The sequence below is a fragment of the Pteropus medius genome, unplaced genomic scaffold (genome assembly GCF_902729225.1).
Source record: "Pteropus medius unplaced genomic scaffold, Ma_sr-lr_union100, whole genome shotgun sequence".
NCBI lineage: Eukaryota > Metazoa > Chordata > Mammalia > Chiroptera > Pteropodidae > Pteropus > Pteropus medius.
This window is the reverse complement of record NW_024346062.1, coordinates 13408080-13419560: the sequence shown is the minus strand read 5'-3', so window position 1 is coordinate 13419560 and position 11481 is coordinate 13408080. Positions and strand designations below refer to the sequence as shown.

Sequence of the window (11481 nt, the reverse complement as noted above, 5' to 3'; positions counted from 1 at the left end):
AGAATTCCCTTGGTCCCTGAATTCACACAGGTGCTGAGGATTCTGGGGACCTCTTGAGGGACCAGAGGTACTAGATATAGTGCTGAATTCAGAAGGCAGGCACCAGTGCATGGGATTTCTTACTCCTGCTTGTTTCAGTAAGTCTGGCTTCTCTTTCCATGTGTGGATTTCAGCTATTAAAATATAAAATGATTTTTCTCTCATTGACCAACATCATTTAGTATTTTCGATGTTCCATGGTTCACACTTGGGGAAATATTGTTTCAAGCTGACAGCTTCTGGTCAAATGTAGTTTAGATTTTTCATTCTCCACACCTTTACTCACACTGTTTCTCCCACCTGGGATGTCCTCACCTCTTCATTTCATGATCCAAATCCTTTAGCACCTGACAGTGCCTCTTCCTTCACGAAACCTTTCCAGCCCCTTTCTATAAGACCACAGTAGCTTCCTCCTCCTGTGGGCCCACAGCACCCACTCTTCTCTCCATGCATGTGACTCTTATGGCAGGACTGCACTGCTTCACCTTCAACATCCTTGTCTTGAGTTATTACTTTTTCCTTGCCCATGTAATATATATATATATATATTCTTAAGCACGTTTTCATGATTAAATATTTATCAAGCAGAAAAGGCATTACAGAGTAGTAAATGGAGTCAAAAGGAGGGGAAAAAAGGCAGTGATATATAAATCTACTTTTTTAAAAGAACCAACACCCATAAAGATGGAAAGTACTAAGGGGGCAGGTAATCTAAGATTTGAAATAGGAAATTCCAAATGGGCTCATACCTATTCCAGTATCTTAAGAATCCAAAAGACTCTAAAGTGGTTCAGGAAACAAAGAGTTAAGCAATGATAGGTTGTAGGTAAAGGGAGATTGCTTTAATCTTATAGAAAAATTGGAATAAAAATTGGAAATATAATGAAATCAAATTATTCTCTTTATCCTCCCAACTACTTAGATTATTGAATTTGTAGCATCGTTTGTCTCTTCTCTTTCCTGGAACATTTTTTTGCTTGTTGGCTCCTCAATCTGGGATTTTCTTTCTGCTGTTCAAAGGTGGCTGTAAAGGTCAGGTGGGAGAGGGAGCTAAATTCAAACAATGACGTGGCTCGGGCTCTGCAGGCAGAGTTCACCTTGTCGCCTTTTGGGAGGTACAGAGGTGTCTTGAGCTTTCTCTCATTTCTAATGCCCTTGAGTTCACTTTGGGTTTGAAATGGCTCCCACCCCCTCTTTAAAGAATCAAAATCTGCTGAAAGATACAGGATTCTATTTCATGTTCTGCAAATGATGCCATAGGGAAATATGTATTTTTAAAAAATTGGAAGATTTACTGTTTATTTAAACTGGGAAACTGAATATTTGAAATTGTTGGGGGACATTAGTAAAGGATTAAAATTATACATTTAATTTTAAAATAATTTAGGCAGGGAGAAGGTATCAAAGCTAAGAGTTTTTGAACACTTATTTTATGCCAGATATCGTGATCCATTTATCCATCCATCTATCCATTCATTCTTTATCAAATAGGTGATATGTCTAATGGTTCAAAATTTGAAAGATACAAAGGGAGTCTCCCTGTCACCTCTGCCCTCCAGTCTCCCAGTTTCCCTCCTCAAAGATCACCAAAGACATATGATCTTGTGTGTCCTTACAGAAATATTTCATGCACATTAAAACTAATATCTTTTCTTTAACAAGCATGCAAATGGTGGAATATTATATATTTTGAGTATTTTGGTACAAAATAACTGAATAAGTTATCTTGAAGATAATACTATATGATTGTTCTATAAAGAACTTCATTTTTTTATAGCTTTATAATTTTCTGTTGTACAAATGTCAATTTTTCAAACCAGTTCATTATCTTCATGTATTTAGGTTATTTCTAGACCTACATAATTATAATCCCACAATGAACAAACATACATATAATGTCATTTCATAGTTGTGTGAGCTACGTGACAAATTTCTTGAAGGGGAATTGCTTGTTCTTATGTCTATTTTATGTGATAGCTGTTGCCACATACCTCTCCTCAGCTGTTGTACCAGTTTCCATTCCCATCAGCAGAGGATAGTAGGATTTACTATCATATCTTAATAAACTTATTTGACAGAGATGACACAGCTAACAACAAACAGAGCCAAGGTTTTAACCCAGACTTAACTGGCTATAAATCTACCTGTGTTCTGCTACTCTGTGCTCTTGTACCTTATTATTTGTGTTGAATTATAAGCACAAATTCCTTTACCAATGGTCATTAGATTCCTATGCTTATAACAAGAATACCTAGAATAGTATTCAACTTCAGTACAGCATTTAAGTTTTCAAAAGGCTTTCCTATTTGTAATTATATTTTATAGGCCCATGGAGAGAGGGTATATACGTAAGCCTTTTGACATTGATAAGTTAAAAAATAAAATACAGAATATTTGGTTACTTGCATAAGGTCACAGAAAGAGTTAGTAGTAGAACTGGTTGTGGAAAAATGCCTTTTGACTATTTTGCACTGCATTAGACGTGAGATATGCCTGGAGCTGACCCTGCCTTGAGTTCCCGTAGCAGGAAATAGGAAACAAGCAAATATACTCATAGCCCTTCTTATGAGACAGTGATGATTCTCAGGCCTTTGAATCAGGATAAGCAATCGCATGTGAGTTCATAATACTCTTTAATCAAGGATTTTTAAAAACTAGGCAAATATAGTCTTTTTTCCCCCCCTCTAAAAAGAGGCGATAGACTCCTTAAAATGGAGGGGTGAGAGACTATGGTTACAGTGTAAGATATAAGAAATAGTCAAGTTCTGGAGACCATACAAGACTACAAGCTACTTAAGGCATAAATTGGTCGATCATTTTTAAAATGAATATCGGGCACATGAAAAGAATATAATAAATACATGTATGTTATAAAACATAGCGATAGAACCAACATCTGAGGACCTACCACCGAACCCAGACCTCCAGCACCACCCACACCATTGTGGCTACCTGCACCTTTCTGGCTCATTCCATCTCCCTACCTCTCCTAGAGGCAGCACTATTCTGAATTTTATGGGTTTTAAAATCAGACCACATGTGTGTATGTTCTTAAACGATACATGATTTAGTTTTGAGAGAGTTTTATAATTCATGGGATATTAATTATATAAACCTAATGAACATTTATTGAAAGAATGAATAAATGAATGAGCGAATGGCAAACAAGGAAGCTCAATCTATTCTCTTTCGCCAGCCACTGAAACTAGCGAAGATGTGGTGCATCAATGAGGCCTCTTTTCTAAACAGTGATCTTTTATACTTTCAAATGTATATTGCTGTCAATCACAATAAAAGATATTTCTATTATTAATAATTGTTAAAGGTATGAGGGTTGGACTAATGCAAGACCAACTCTTTTTTACACTTTGTTGCCATGGAGATAAATGTTGCTTAGGATTGGGATCTCTTAGAGGACTCTAGAATGTATTAAAAATAAAGTAACTTTATTTTTATGTGTCTAACAAAACTTTGTTAATTTAAATACAAATTATTTAAATTAAGCATATACTGCAGACACTTTTTATATGTTTCACATAAAATGTCTGGACGCACTGTAAACACACCAGGTGTATCAAACATGATATATTTGAAAAAGAAAAGCTCAGAAATGGCCAAAATTTAATGTAATGAGCATTAGGTCATTGGCAAGTGTGGCTAATTTTACCCCATTGCCATGGTGCACTCAGCCGACAAGCTAATCAGAAAATGTACTTTCAGCCAGTTGTATCAAGAACTGAAATGACTGTGTTTATTTCAAGGTCTTGGTTTAAAATGCAAACTCACCAACCAGCGGCACTATAATTAAGTCCTCAAGAAGTAAGAAAGTTCTTTTTTAAAATGGTGTAGTGCAGCCTATTCTAGCAAGTTAGATACGAGCAAGATGAGTTAGATGTTCAAAGCTAAAAACTAAACATCCTAAGAAGGTACTCCAGGCACTTCAGGACTTTAATGCTATTAAACATTTAGCAAACATTTTTCTTGTGCCGTTTAAATGGATTCAGGAAAAACATATATCTGAAGTATGGCTCTCAGGTAAAATCTCATGATAAATATCAAAGAGGAAGGTAAATACAAAACAACAATAAAATAACAATAGCAACATTTAACATTTATTGAGCATTTACTGTGTGTCTGGAATTGTTCTAAATATTATATGCATATTTTATTTCATCTTCAAGTCAACAGTACTATTAATTTCATTTTACAGATAAACAGGAATAGAAAAGTTAAGTAATGTTCTCAAGCTCTCACAGGTACTAAATGATAATCAAAATTTGAACCATGTAGTTTTCTATTGCTGCCATGACAAATTGTCACAAATTTAGCAGCTTAACACAGATTTATTATTTTGTGTTTCTATAGATCACACATCTGGCAAAGGTCTCACTGGACTAAAATCAAGGTTCAGCAAGTCTGCATTCTTTTCTGGAGTCTCTAGGGAGAATCTATTTCCTTGCCGTTTCCAGCTTTTAGAGGCTGTCTGCATTTCTGGTCCCCTCCTTCTAAATTCAAAAGCTGCTAAAGGCAAGTTGAGTCCTCATATTACATCACTCGCACCTCCTCTTCTGCCTCCCTAGGATACTTTTATGGGACCTTGCGATAACATTGCTCACCTGTATAATCCAGGATGATCTCCCTATTTTAAGGTCAGCTGGTGAGCAATCTTAATTTCATCTGCAACTTTCATATTCCTTTGCCGTGTAAGAGAATATCTTCAGTTTCCAGCATTAAGACATGGATTTTTTTTTTTTTTTTTGGCGGGGGGTGGGAGCACATTTCTGAATACTATACAGTCTTATTCCAAAGATCATGCTCTGAACAATTTCACCCTACTAGTGATGAGCAGAAACATTAGCATTTATCATTTTGGAAAACCTGGTTTGCAGATTTTTTGTTACATATGGTTCAAAGTGAATGCATCTGAAGAAAAAAATCATTTGAAATAATTAACTTGGTAATGTTACCTTGGTTACTTAGGAATGTTGATTTATTGTATGTATCTAAGCATTTACTATTTTCTGTGTAGTCCATTAAGTGGAGGGTTGGAGCCCTCACTACTGAATGGAAAGCCTGGGGCACCTGTGTTCTGCTGTGAGAGTGGCCTGTTTGTTCACCTGAGCGAGAGAAATTGTGCACACCTGAGTTGTAGAGGACCTGGCTCTATACCTTCTCCTGGTTTGGCTGGACTGAATCCTTTCCTTGTGGCTTCCCTAGCACTCTGCCCCAGGCTGTACAGTGCATTTCTCCTTCCTGATTTGTTCTCTCCTTAACTCTGCTATGATTTCATGGCATGTACCCACCTTTATTTTTTCTACTTTACTGTGGAAGGGCATGTCAAGCCAAGTGAACTCCTGGGCTCAGTCCAGAAGTTCATGAGTCTTGAGGACCTCTGTGTATTTGTCATTTTTCTTCTCCGTGTCCTTTTTGGTCTGTTTCCATAGCCTCATGAGCTATTTTTCCTTGCAGTAATGGATCTTGCCATTCTTCTTCTCTGGGGTGAGTGTCACTGCCTGGTACTTCAAGTCAATCTCATGGCATCCCATGTAGGCAAATTGTTACGTCTTTAGATGCACAACCTTGAGGGCAGCAGGAAGCACCACCTACTTTTTCCTGTCCTAGTGTGACAGGATCCCATCAAATATCCTGAGGTAGTCCAGGGCAGCCTGGCCTTGCTTTGTCTTGTGGGGTGGCCCACTTTGACTGGTTTGACCTTGCTTTTGTCGAAATTGCCAGAAATGTTGATGCCCATATAACACACGACCACCATTTTCTGGCCCAGCAGTACCTGCTTGATCATCATGGCCACTGAGTGGCCAAGAGATGGCATCAGTCGTTCAGTAGTAGGACCTAACCCTCTGCCATCTTTGGCAGCCAACTGGAAGAGCCACATATTTATTATCTTAAAGTGCTAGAGGTCAGAAATCTGAAATTAATCTTACAAGATTAGGATCAAGGTATTGGCAGGGCTGTGTTTCCTCTGGAGTATCTAGGGGAGGATTTGTCGTCTTGTCTTTTCCAGCTACTAGTAAACACCTGCACTGTTTGGCTCTTGGCCCCTTCCTTCATCTTCAAAGCACATCACTCCATCCCTCTTCTTCTGTTGTCACATCTTTCCTTTCGACTTTGACCCTTGGTACCACTTGGATAATCCAGGATAAGCTCCCAATTTTAAGAACCTTAACTTAATCACATGTGCAAAGTTTATTTTGCCATATAAGATCACATATTCTCAGATTCTGGGAGTTGGGATATGAACACCTTTGTGGAAGGCATTATTATGTCTACAGAAACTTTACATATGTGATATTGCCAGTAGATAAACATTCTGAGATTTCTCCAATAGTATTCAACTTTGCAACAAAAATGGTAGAGAAAGTAAATTGTTGAATTAATCCAAGTTTAGGGATTCATAGGATAGGATTAGGGTACAAGGACAAGGAGGTAAGTCACTTTAAGAAGCTGGAAGATGACATTGAGTTGATCGATCAAGGGATCTGATAGGGAGGGAAGGAAAACCAGAAGCGGCTTCATAGCTTGGGAGAAGAGTGAGATTTTCCTATAACTTCTTAATTCTATTTCCTCTTTGATATGGCTTTTACATTTCATTAGCCTCCCCCTTCCCCATCCCCTACTGAGGGAGTTTCTAAATGACTGCAGTAAAAGAGCTTTATTTGATTTCCATTACAGACACTTTCCAAACACCCTAAAATTGTTGCATTCAGGTTGCATAGCAACCAGTGTTTGAACTCATGGGTAATTTCTGTGGGAGATCATGTGGATGAGGGGTTATATACTCAGTACAGTTTTCATTGTGTCCCAAGAAGGCTAATAGGCATCAAACAGGGGAACATAAGTTCTTTTGTTGGACATGAGGTTAACTCTCTTCAGAAATTTTTTCTGAATAAAATAAGGTTTTTTTTGTTTTTTTTTTTTAATTCCTCTTAGGAAATCCAGCAAAACTAGAACACTTTGACAAATGTTTCATAAATTGTAAAAAATCAATTGCTGCCATTTTCTCATAGGTCTTGACCAAGGTGGCCTTGAAGTTTCTTCCAGCTTGACTAAATGTTTGACCTTTTCCTGACTCTCGGCCCCTGATATCCCTTTTCCTAGAGCATTTACTTTAGAAACCTGGTCATTGTAAACCCTTTATCTGCCCCTTTGAGAAGTAAATCTCTTAAAAATACTCTTGCCAGTTTTACAACACAGGAATATCTTTCTTGAGAACCTGGGAGCCTTGCCATTACAATGTAATCAGTGAAGTCCATAGAGCCCTTCTCTGCCAGTGTCTGTGGGAGGGCAGGAGCCTAACTTTCTCAGCTCCTTGTAAGATTACATCCTGTCATGAAGATATGAGAATGTTTACTTTTTGTTTGGGTAAGGCCAATGAACAAACACAGGTGTCCTATGATCCCTTATCTGGCTCTTAAGAACTCTCCAGCCTTTTGTCTATACCAAACTAGGCATCCAGACATGGTCTCTACTTCCTCACCTAATTTTAGAATAAGATCAACTCTCTGTTCATCTTGCCCAGTGAGATTTTTTTTCTAACCATCTCCCCAGAAAGTTGATTCAATAACCATAAGGAAAGAGGATATAAAGAGAGCTAATGGTTGGATTAGTTGTAAGTAATGATCAGGTAATAAAGAGCTATGATTTCTAATTCAAGTCACAGACAACTGCACTTTGACTTACTTCACCTATCACAAGGGTAGGTGAATATTGTGTGACTTTATGAGCACAGGCTTTGCTAGGAAAAGAGTAGCCAAGGAATATTATTTTGGGTGGGGGAGTGGATTTTTAGGAAGGGCAGATTTATTTAGCAGGGTGATATCAGTTTTGACCTTAGTTGACTGAAACCTGACTCCAAATGGCTTAGCCATACAAAGAAATTTATTGGTCCATGTCATTGAAAAGCCCAGGGATAATACCGTTTCTGGGGCTCAAATATTTACCAAGTGCCTCTGATATGTCAGACCTTTTTCTAGGCACAGGTGATACAAATTTTTGTCAATACTGGTAGCATTCTGTGCCCTCATGGAGCTTAGAGTCTAGTGTCCATGTCTTCAGGACCTCTTCTTTCTCCACGTCATTGGGGCCTAGTCACTTTCCATTTGCTGAGTGGGTTCTGTGTTGCCTTCTGCTGGTATATGAGAGGAAGAGAAGCTGTCCTGTATAGGGTGGGGGAAAAAAGGACCAGGAGCCCTTCTTAAGCAGACTTTAAGGCAGTCTTTCTGTTAGGGTGCCCTTTGTCTCTTCCAGAGGTGTCAGTGCTATTAATTTCTGAGCCTTCAGGAGATTCTGTAATGTAAATCTGGTTTTTTTTCTGGCTTTCTCCACTTCCTATTTAGGATTCAGCTTCCTTTAGTCTAAGTTTATCAATGATCCATATACTTTCTGGCTTTCCAAAGTTTGTGGCTATTGTCATTTCCTTTTTCATTCTTTGTTCTTTAGGTTTATGCCTTAAAATAGTCCCTTTACTCTCACTTTAGTGGGTTTTCAGGAAGAAATGAAATAAATTCATTTGTAAAATTCATTAATAGTAATCAAAATAACCATTAATTTATTTCATATTATGATAAAATCAATAGATGTTTATTGTAGGTAACGCAGAAGCGTGTAAAGAACAAAAAGAACAATCCTTTCAAATCCCAGAAACACCATAGTCATATGACCCCTCACCTGCCAAACATTTCCAGTTTTCTGATATTGCAACAGCATGTTGCAAGTTTTACAGCTAAATCTTCATAAACATCCTCAAATATTGCTTTAGAATCAACTTCTATAAAGTACATCAAGGTCAAAGGGACCGCATAATTTTATTGGCTTCAAGTAAGACTATACTATGTATTAATTTCTAATGGTAGAATTTTCAAACCTACAGTGGATGGGTTGTAACATCAAAAAATACGTAAGATTAATGTTTTTATTTCTGAACTTCAGCTTTAGTAAAATTTTTATGTAGGTGGTACATGTAAAAATTATTCTGAATAAAGAGGAAGTTTCAGATTATGATTAACTGAAAGAACGGAAGATATATTTTTAGTAGAACCAGCTAGAATGAAATGAGAATGTAAATATTTCAGCTTTTGTGTTTTAATTCTTTGTTAATTACTAGTCACACGGTAAACTTTACTTTTTCTTCTGTAAGTTACCTTTTGTTTTTTTGAGAAGTAAAACTTCTCAGCCATAAGTGAGGACAGGATGATCAGAATCTGTGCCCCTTAGTAGAAGGTGTCCTAATAGATTATCATTTCTATGAGCTCATGGGCTGTGATGTTGCCTTCTTCATTAACACCATCATCATTGTCATCACTATTTTCAACACTGCCTCTTAAAATTTACTTTCACAATCACCATCCCATTTTAATCTTTAGAACAACCTCGTGCAGCAGATAGGACAGATTATTTTATCATTTTTAGTTTACAAATGGGGAACATGCAGGACCAAGGTCAAGGGGACTCATTTCTCCAGCTAGAAAGAAGCAGAAGAGGGATTTTAAACTGAATCTTCTAGCTTCAAAGGTCACTGCTATTTCTGCCATGCAACATATGCTCTATCTTGCCTAGCACCAGGTCTTCAGATAATAATATTTGAGTGAATAACTTTGAAAGGTCCTAGACTCAGAATTGATGTTCAAAGGCAATGACCCTAAGAGCAAAAGCAAAAGAATGCCAAACATTAAATCGTACAATGTTTTTCCTGGCTTCTCTGTTCCAACTGATTGTCTGTAATGACTCCAGGAATAATATGTTGCTTATTCAATGTCTGAAGCTGTAATTTCTGCAAATTTTATTCAGAACATTGCCCTAAATGATGGGAGGAATGAGTATTTTCTCTTTGATTATATTTGTCCCAAGTTGTTTGTAAAGAAAATCCATTTTTTTATAGAAACTGTTATGTCGAATTTGATATGCCGAATAATTTTTATAGTTGTTTACCAGTTACTGAAAAGTGAGAATTTACCAAGGTTGTCCTTCCCTTGGGTTGGCATAGATTGCAAAGTGTTTGTAATTCATTATTACTGATTAAAAGATTAATAGGTAATTGGTGACAATGGATAAATATCTGAAATGCAACTATTAGTGGTGAGATTGGGCTCCAGATTCACTCTCATGGAGCTTCTCAGGAATACAGGTATAAAAATTTTGAAACACTGGATATTTCTCATGGGTGATTATTATTAAATTGACTTGAATCTAGTACAACTTGACCAATTTGATAAATTTCTCAAAATATTAATACTACCCATATTAACCACATACTATGTCAATTATTATGCCTAGAACTTTAATAACAAAAAAGGACTCAGTTCTTTCACTTCAACATGAGTTGAGGGTACTTTTTAAAATCAATTTTCAATAAACATTAATGGCATTAGGCTTGAAATCCATTTCTCCTCAAGGCAAGCATCCTTAAGTAAATGAGTTACTGAATAAACATCAGTTTTTATAAGTCATTTCTGTAGACTTTTAAATTTTTTATTGATAAAATACACATAACATGTAATTTCTCATTTTAACCATTTTAAAGAATACAATTCAGTGGCAATTTGTACATTTACAATGCACATTTAGTACAGCACAACCACAAGCACTGTCTAGTTCCATAACATTTTCATCGTATCAAAAGGAAACTTGAACCCCATTAAGGAGTCACCCTTCACCCCAGTCCCTGGCAACCACCACTCTGCTATCTGTCTCTATGGATTTGCCTATTATGAATATTTCATATAAATGAAATCATAAAATATACAGCCTTTTGTGTCTGGCTTACTTCAATAAGTGTAATATTTTCAAAGTCCATCCATGTTGTAGCATATATAAAAATTTAATTCTTATGTCTAAATAATGTTCCACTGTGTATATATACCACATTTGGTTTATCCATTCATCTGTTGATGGACATTTGGTTGTTCCCACCTTTTGGCTGTTGTGAGTAATGCTACTATGACCACTGGTGTACAAATCTGTTCAAGTCCCTTTTTTTCAATTCTTTTGTATATATATTTAGGACTGAAATTGTCAAGTCATATGGTAGCTCTATGTTTAACCGTTTGAGAAACCACCAAACTGTTTCCACAGTGGCTATACCATTTCACATTCCCAGTTTATATCCTAGTAAACACTTGTTATTTTCCACTTTTTTGACTATAGCCATGCTAGTAGGTATGAAGTGGTACCTCACTGTGGTAAATTTCTGTTACTTTTAATTGCAGATAAATTTTACTCTCCTGTCCACCATGAAGTAGGGCCTTGTAAATTGCAGAGAAAAGGCTCAGGTCATGTGAGCAGCACCTTGAGTGGTTTCACTCAACTGAAGGGTGTGAGGTCTGTGGAAGATAAAGCTGAAACATTACATTGGGTCCAGATTGTACAGGCCCTAGAATGCTAAGCAGAGACCTTAAGCAGAAGGTGAAAAGTAGTTTTTCAGGAAAG

General features: G+C 36.9%; 1 pseudogene; it reads right to left on the bottom strand.

Moving 5' to 3' along the window:
* Positions 1–5399: 5399 nt before the first annotated feature.
* Positions 5400–5904, bottom strand: LOC120612595 (60S ribosomal protein L13a-like; annotated as a pseudogene).
* Between the last annotated feature and the right edge of the window lie 5577 nt (positions 5905–11481).